The sequence below is a fragment of the Sciurus carolinensis genome, chromosome 8 (genome assembly GCF_902686445.1).
Source record: "Sciurus carolinensis chromosome 8, mSciCar1.2, whole genome shotgun sequence".
Lineage (NCBI taxonomy): Eukaryota > Metazoa > Chordata > Mammalia > Rodentia > Sciuridae > Sciurus > Sciurus carolinensis.
This window is the reverse complement of record NC_062220.1, coordinates 114,841,046-114,850,461: the sequence shown is the minus strand read 5'-3', so window position 1 is coordinate 114,850,461 and position 9,416 is coordinate 114,841,046.

Here is a 9,416-nt window from a genome sequence, read left to right as displayed (position 1 = left end):
GAAAGATGTGGTTAACACAGTTACCCATCAAATGATTGTACGATCACTGTTTCGAATGCAAATCCAACCTCACAGCTTCACCATCTAGAAAGAACCAACCAAACTAGCTGAGTGTGAGGTCCCACAGTGCTACTAGGTTAGCATTGTCCTGCCATCAGGCCTCTATGCATCTGCCTGGGCTGTGCCATCAGCAGGGACTCTGGCCAAGCATCACCCCACCACCCCCTGCTGTGTGCACAATGTTGCCCTAGTTTGTCCTCAATGCAGTTGCCCAGTCATTTGTCAATTTCCCTAATTGGTCACTCTTCCAGAAATTCTGACCCCAAATGGAAATGTGGCCCTTCAATAGACCTTATTCTCAGTGATTCCACATTGGTTCACCATCCGTCCTCACTTAACGATCCATTGCAAAAGGTTGATGACAAATTTACTCAGTGGATTCTGAAATCTGATGGCTGGTTCCTTCACCTTCCATGATTCTGATATGCTCATATCCACCATGTTCTGCTGCACAGATGGCACCAAGAAGCGGGGGACATGTCTGGGGGCTGCAACCCAGTTGTTGAAGGGAGAGCACTGGGGAGCCAAAGGTGAGAATAGAAGGGTCTCTCTGCCTCTGGCCCTTTGGCCCCATGATCTGCTCCATCCCTTCAACTGCCCCATCCATTTCTAAATCCTCCTTCACTATGGTCTCCTTGAGACACAGGCTGAGGGCTAATGCTTTTGGCCAGATAATAGACGTGCTCACAACTGGTCCTGCCTACATCTTCTCTCTCCCACTATCCCCCAACCAAAAGCCTCCACTTGACCCTCACCAGTCCTCATCCCTGTCTTTGCTCAAGCTGTCCTTCCTACCTAAAAGGCCCACCATTTTCCCCTGTCCAAATATTCTGATTCAGCAAATATGCTGAATCAGAATTAGGATGTACAGGTGACCTATAATTTGAACCAGAGAGATTCTCCCTTTTTAATTGTTCAATTCCATGAGTTTTGACAAGCACATACCATCTTGTGACCACCACCATAAGCATGATAAGCAGATCTGCCATCCTCCAAATTCCCTCAGGCTGCCCCTTAAGAGTCAAACCCTTCCCTAACCCCACCTTGAGCAACCACTGATCTGTTCTCTATTTCTACAGTTCTGAATTTCCCAGAATGCACTATAAACGGGGTCAATTGATATGTAGTTTTTTTGGATGTGGCTTTTTTCACTCATCACAATGCTTATAAGATTTAAACATGCTGTTACACACATAAGTGGTTGACTCCTTTTTGCAGCCGAATGGTATTCCATTATGTGGATGTATATGAATGTACGATGCGGTTTATCCATTCTTCAATTGAAAGTTAGTTGAGTTGTTCCCAATCTGGGGTGATTATTAAAAAAGCTGCTATACATATTAAGAAAATCATGCACCACAATCAAGTGGGGTTCATTCCTGGAATGCAAGGATGGTTTAACATCCGTAAATCAATAAACGTAATCCATCATGTCAATAGACTTAAGGATAAGAATCATATGGTTATTTCAATTGATGCAGAAAAAGCGTTCAACAAAATATAACACCCCTTTATGCTCAAAACACTAGAAAAAATAGGGATAGTAGGAACATACCTGAACATTGTAAAGGCTATTTATGCTAAGCCCATGGCCAACATCATTCTTAATGGAGAAAAACTGAAACCATTCCCTTTAAAAATGGAAACAAGACGGGGATGTCTCTTTCACCACTTCTATTCAACATTGTCCTCGAAACTGTAGCCAGAGCAATTAAGCAGACTAAAGAAATTAAAGGGATACGAAAAGGAAAAGAGGAACTTAAGCTGTCACTATTTGCTGATGACATGATTCTATATTTAGAGGATCCAAAAAACTCCTCCAGAAAACTTCTAGACTTCATCAATGAATTCAGCAAAATAGCAGGCTATAAAATCAACACACATAAATCTAAAGCATTTTTATATGCAAGCGACGAAACAGCTGAAAGGGAAATGAGGAAAACAACTCCATTTGCAATAGCCTCAAAAAAAATAAAATACTTGGGCATCAATCTAACCAAAGAGGTAAAAGGTCTCTACAATGAAAACTACAAAACATTGAAGAAAGAAATTGAGGAAGACCTTAGAAGATGGAAAGATCTCCCATGTTCTTGGATAGGCAGAATTAATATTATCAAAATGGCCATACTACCAAAAGTGCTATACAGATTCAATGCAATTCCAATTAAAACCCCAATGATATACCTTACAGAAATAGAGCAAGCAATCATGAAATTCATGTGGAAGAATAAGAAACCCAGAATAGCTAAAACAATCCTTAGCAGGAAGAGTGAAGCAGGGGGTATCACAATACCAGAACTTCAACTATATTACAAAGCAATAGTAACAAAAACGGCATGGTATTGGCACGAAAATAGACAGGTAGATCAATGGTACAGAATAGAGGACATGGACACAAACTCAAATAAATACAATTTTCTCATACTAAACAAAGGTGCCAAAAATATGCAATGGAGAAAAGATAACCTCTTCAACAAATGGTGCTGGGAAAACTGGAAATCCATATGCAACAGAATGAAACTAAACCCCTATCTCTCACCCTGCACAAAAATCAACTCACAATGGATCAAGGACCTCGAAATCAGACCAGAGACCTTGCTTGCATCTTATAGAAGAAAAAGTATGTCCAAATCTTCACCTTGTTGGCTTGGGTTCAGACTTCCTTAACAGGACTTCCATAGCACAAGAAATAAAAGCAAGAATCAACAACTGGGATAGATTCAAACTAAATAGCTTTCTCTCAGCAAAGGAAACTATCAGCAATGCGAAGAGAGAGCCTATAGAGTGGGAGAAAATCTTTGCCACTCATACTTCAGAGAGGTCACTAATTTCCAGAATATATAAAGAACTCAAAAAACTCTACACGAAGAATACAAATAACCCAATTAACAAATGGGCTAAGGATATGAACAGATGCTTCACAGAAGAAGATCTACAAGCAATCAACAAACATATGAAAAAATGTTCACCATCTTTAGTAATAAGAGAAATGCAAATCAAAACTACACTAAGATTCCATCTCACCCCAATTGGAATGGCGATTATCAAGAATACAAGCAACAACAGGTGTTGGAGAGGATGTGGTGAAAAAGGTACACTCATCCATTGCTGGTGGAGCTGCAAATTAGTGCAGCCACTCTGGAAAGCAGTGTGGAGATTCCTTAGAAAACTTGGAATGGACTCACCATTTGACTCAGCTATCCCACTCCTCAGCCTATATCCAAAATCAGCATATTACAGAGATACAGTCACATCAATGTTCATAGCTGCTCAATTCACAATAGCCAGACTGTGGAACCAACCTAGATGCCCTTCAATTGATGAATGGATGAAGAAACTGTGGTATATATATACAATGGAATATTACTCAGCTATAAAGAATAATAAAATTATGGTATTTGCAGGCAAATGGATGAAATTGGAGAATATCATGCTAAGTGAGATAAGCCAATCTCAAAAATCCAAAAGGCAAATGATCTCACTGATAAGCGAATGATGACACATAATGAGGGGTGAGAGGGGGCAAGAATGGAGGAAGAAGGGACTGTATAGAGGGAAAAGAGGGGTGGGAGGGGTGTGGGGGAGGAAAAAATAACAGAATGAATCAAACATCATTACCCTATGTAAATGTATGATTACGCAAATGGTATGCTGTTACTCCATGTACAAACAGAAACAACATGTATCCCATTTGTTTACAATAAAAATAAATTAAAAAAAAACTGCTATAAGCATCATATTCAGGTTTTTTGCATGAATGAAAGTTTTCTTTTCTCTAAGGTAAATACCTGGGGGATGGAATTCCCACTGGGCCAGTGAAGTGGGTACATTTAATGCCTTGGGGAACTGTCAAGTTATTTTGCAGAGAGGTTGCACCATTTTGCATTCCTAGCAGTTGCACCATTTTGCATTCCCAGCAGCAACCTGGGAACATTCCTGTTGCTTCAGATCCTTGCCTTGGTACTCCCAGGTATTCCCATGGTAGCCATTCTAATAGGTAGTTGGCCGCATCTCCTTGTGGTTTTAATTTACATTTCAATTTCTTTAGTGATGTTGAGTATATTTTCATAAACAGGTTATTGCAAGATAAGACAGACCCAAATTCAAGTGCTGTTTCTGGCATTTACTGTGTGGCCTTGGCAGGTGACCAGATACCCTCTGAGTCTCTGTCTCACTGGCAAATGGATGATGTAATAGTACCTGCCTCATAGAGTGTTTGCCATAGGAATAAATGAGATTCTACAGGCCCCTTTGAGATACGAATTTTTTACCGCCTAAAACTGTCTCCTCTAGGGCTGGTTCTTTGAAAACAAACATTTGAGAGGTAGTACCTGTCTTTCTCCTACTTCCTGTAGGAGGGTGAAGGCGTAACTTTGGTGAGCACTCTGTTCCACCTTGTACCACTACCACTTATCATAAAGATATAAGAAGTTTGTCCCTCCTCTGAATAAGTGTTCATTAGCAAACCCAAATGGTCTGGTCACATGGACCAAACGCTCTTCATTAGCCTACCCTGGCATTTAAAAATGTCTCCTGCCTTTTGTCTTGTTGAAGTTACATTGGTCTCTCTCTCTGATTATAATATAGTCACATGCCACATGATGATGTTTCAGTCAACAATGAGCCACATATACCAGGTCCCATAAGACTATATAACCTAGTGAAGTCACAACTGTCTTTGAGTACATTCTAAGATGTTTGCACAACTATCAAGTTGCCAAATGATACATTTCTCTGAACATGTCCCTATCATAAAATGACACTTAACTATAGTTATTTAATAAAGTCTGTCTTTATCATCTTTAGTGTCCGTCTTTATTTTATTTTATTTTTTGGTATTGGGGATTGAACTCAGGGGCACTTACCCAATGAGCCACATCCCCAGCCCTTTTTGTAGTTTATTTAGAGACAAGTTCTCACTGAGTTGCTTAGGGCCTCACTAAGTTGCTGAGGCTGGCTTTGAATTGGTGATCCTCCTGCCTTAGCCTCCTGGGATTACAAGTGTACCTGGCTTTATCTTTGATCCTGCCAAATTGAACTGTGCTTGAAAAATTCTATTAGCCAGTATTGTTTAACATGATGACTTTTTTTCCCCTGTGATATTGAACCTGTGGTATTGAAGATTGAACTTGGAGCCTCATGCATACTAGGCAAGTGCTCTACCACTGAGCTATATCCCCAGCCCAACATTATGACATTGTTAAATCAAAACTCTTGAGACACAGGGATCCCTGGAATAAAATGTTTTATTGAAACCTAATAGATGTTAGCCAGAAAAAGGACTGGATTTCTACAAACTATCAGCTGTAATACAAACTACCAGTTGTAGGGCTAGATAGCAGTTGGAGAAATCTTCACTGGATGTAGAGCAAAAAGTACTTTGATAAAACCTGGGGAAGGAAAACATAAATCATTACATTGAAACCTATACTGGCTATAGATAAGAGGGGTGAACAATGTAACACAAGGAAAGCTTTGAGATGAAGGGGAACCCAAAGAAGTACTTGTGCTTCTGGATTGGTTGGAATTAACAATCTGGAAAGGTGATACATAAACAGGGTAACATGGCCCTGGGGCTCTGCAGCAATGAGATTTAAGACAGTGTTTTAACATACGATCAGGAATGTGAGCATCTTAGACTGGTTCCATTGGCAGCTGTTAACTGATCCATTTCCTTTATCTCCTTCCTTCTCCATCTGCTGACCCTTGTAATTCAATTTAGGACATGTTAGAATTTTTTTTATCAACATCATCAAATCTTATGAAGAGAAGGCCACCTGAGTCAAACTGATCCTTCTTGTCCAAGAAGAGAACTTCTAAATAGTCCAGCCAATGAGGCAGAATATCAAAGATGCAAATGAGACCAATGATGTATAGCATAAAATTTTGGAGGAGGGAAGGGGCATATTAAGTTGTAAACAAACTCAACCATAAAAGGTGCGAACTTGAAGAATCTGATTGAGGCGACAAGTAAAATTTAATTATAAATTGTAAAATCTAATCATAAATTGTAAAATCAGTCTGATAACCATCGATCCACATTTTAATCACCTTGGGAGACTCCCACAGGTTCCATGCCCCCCCATCCAGGGTTAATTGATCAATAACTCAAAGTTGTAACACTAAGAAATTTCTAATGAAAAACTTTTTTTTTCATTTGTGTCTATTCAGGTTACAATAAAAAAATAGTAAAACACTAATTTTGAAATTCAAGGAAGAAGTTCAGAGTTTGCATCTGCAACCCTATGGACATATTCTAAGAAGGTATAAAAGCAAGAATAGAAAATCAATCAAGCGGCAAATTAATTCAGGTGGGTTGTTTAGGCATGGGCTTCAGTATTATGTAGTACTCATCTTTGAAATCCTTGGATTTTCTGCATTTGCCATTCAAGGTATTTGAGGGTTTTTGTTTGTTTGTTTGTTTGGTACCAGGGATTGAACCCAGGGGTGCTTAACCATTAAGCCACACCCCCAGCCCTTTTTATATTGTATACTTTGAGTCAGGGTCTCCCCAAGACCCTGCTTAGGGCCTCACTAAGTTGCTGAGATTGGCTTTGAACTTGCGATCCTCCTCCCTCAGCCTCCCACGCTGCTGGGATTACAGGCTTGTGCCACTGTCACTGAAAGTATTTGAAGTACTCAGAAGAATCAGCTGCAATGAATTTATAATTTACAGGAAGAGTGTAACTTCTCTAGACCAGGCTCTGAATAATCCCTGACCCTCAAATTTCCTGAGTCTGCTAACACAGTTCTGGCACAGGACAGAGGCAAAGCACTGACCTCTCCCTGCCTGCTGTTGGCTTCTCTGAAGTCCTCTCTCATACCCACCATGAATCTTTGCAGTAGTCCCCTGACTATTTTCCCTGCTCTGAACATTTGTTGTCTCCAGATCATTCTTTACACTGGGTCAAGTATTAATCTTCTTGGCATAGGCACAGTCACGTTGGGTTCTTCCTTCAAAGAACTTAAATGGCTCCCCATGACTGAGAAGGGATAACCCAAAGTCTCCAGCATGGTCTGAAGTTCCTTGGTGACCTGCTGTCAATCTTTTTGAGCACTGAGTCCTTATGGCATCTCTTCTCTTTCTCACCTCTGTGACTTTGTTTGATCACCTTTGTTTAGAGTATTTTCCTATTTCCACCTTGAAGGCTTGGCTCAAATGCTACCTCGTTTAGGGGACATTTGGGGATCCATTAGTTCCATGCTTTTACTTAGACCTCTACTAGATGAGTCTATCATCAGGGAGCCAGGACAGATAGTGGTTGACCCAGGACTTAGGTATTGATGGATAAAGGTTCAAACATCAGCCTGGTTCTGACTAGTTTCTGAAGCTCAGTCCTCATCTGAATGAAATGAAAACATGGGTACAATGATAAGCACAGTATGTAGCCCATGCCTTCATGGGCCAGAAAGTTAAGGGAAGCGGTGAAATAATCACAAGCTATGTTCAATGAGAATAATACCCTGAAAAAGAGAAGTAAAATTATAAGTGATCAGTTAACTGGTGGATCAGAGTGAGGAGTCACTAAATGGCAGTGTGGAGGGAGAAGATGAAGGAAGAATATTCGAGTCAGAGGGGAAAGCATGTGCAATGGCCCTGTGGTAGAAGGAAGCAGCAGGGGCATATAGATAGCACCAAACACTACCCACCTAGTGCTATGTGGCCTGGGAAGGACTAAGGATCTCCCAGCTTTTGTAGGGGAAGAAAGATAGAAATCCAAGGGTGGACCCAGGGACCCAAACACCCTAACCTGACTCTTCCCTGGTGCTGGGTCCTTAGGGAAGTTGGTCAGTCTTCCTTTGTTCAACCCTTTCCCATTCCCTGGTCTTGTGGCCATCTCCTTTCCTGAGGAACAGAATGGATTTGGCCCTATCAGGCCTTTTCTTTCCCTGGGGCCACCTGAGTTGGTGGGGAAGGAGCACAGGAAAATTCTTCTCCCAGTATCCCTCTACCTCCCAGGCAGGCTCAGGCCTGCAACCCCCTGCCCTAAGCATCTGCCGGACAGACATTCCCTCCTCCAACCTTCTGGCCAGAACCATCCAAGCCAAGTCCCATGTATTTGGAGGGACATCCGATGGCATTTGTCCAGCCAAGTCATCTGTGGAGCAGGGTTGATGTAGCCATGATGTGAGGTAGAGTTAGAAGGGACTTTTGCAAATCTCCCTCTCACTCTCTACAGTACAGGTGTCATTTACCCTGAGAGGTTTCCTTTATTTGGCAGGTCACAGGCTTTAGCTGGGACTGCCAGTAGGGCATCTGTGGCCCACGAGAGATGCCAGGAATTTTAGGAACATCTGGAAGGTGGGAGGGAGAGGCACCACGGTGAGTTGACCACAAGGCATGAGATGTGGCTCATACCAGGACAGCAGCATTGTTGAGGTCCAGCATTTCAGCTCACAGTTCAGGAGGGACCAAGGGCATGAGCCACCTTTCAGAAGGAAGGAAGATAAGAACACACTGTGGAAGAGGGGAGTCATCTGGCCCCCTGATGCCCAGGTGGTTAGAACTAGTCTTCCATGCCCAGCAACATTTCAGGTTTAAGGAGGCATGGTGGGCTGCAGGCTGCTCATCCTGTGTTGGAAATAAAGGGACTTAAGGGTGACCTGGAACATGGGATACCATACCATCTCCCTGGGCTCCAATGCTGGACTTGCTACTCGGTGGCCACGAGATCTTGGAAAGCTCTTTGAACTTCAGTTTCCCGATCCATAAATGGGAATAATAAAAGTGCCTTCCTCTGAGCACAGTCAGGAGGAATCAATGAGTCAATTCTTCTCCATCTAATATGGTAGCCACTTGCCAGTGTGCTAGGGCTGCTGAGACAAAGCGTCCCAAACTTTAAACAACAGAATATTATCCTCTTGCAGTTCTCAAGTCCAGAAGTCCAAGATCAAGATTTCAGCAATGTAAGTTTCTTCCAAAGACTGGGGAAAAGATTGTGCTCCCTGCCTCTCCCCTAGCTCCTGAAGGCTTTCCAGTCACCTTTGGTAACCCTGGATTTGAAGAAGTATCATCCTGTTCTCCTCTTTCATCTTCACATAGTGTTCTTCCTGTGTTGTTCTGTGTGTCCAGTTTGCTCCTTTTTAAAAGGAGATACTGAAGTAAGGGGTCCACCCTATGCCACTATGACCTCATCTTGACTAATTACATCTACAATGACCCTGTTTAGAAGTGAAGTAACATTCTGATCTACTAGGGATTAGGAGGTTCACATTTGAATGGGTGGCTGGGCATGATTCAACAAATAACACCACATGTGGCTTACTGAACACTCAAAATGTGATTAGTTGTTGCCAGACATGGTGGCGCACACCTGTAATCCCAGCCGCTCAGGAGGCTGAGGCAGGAGGATTGC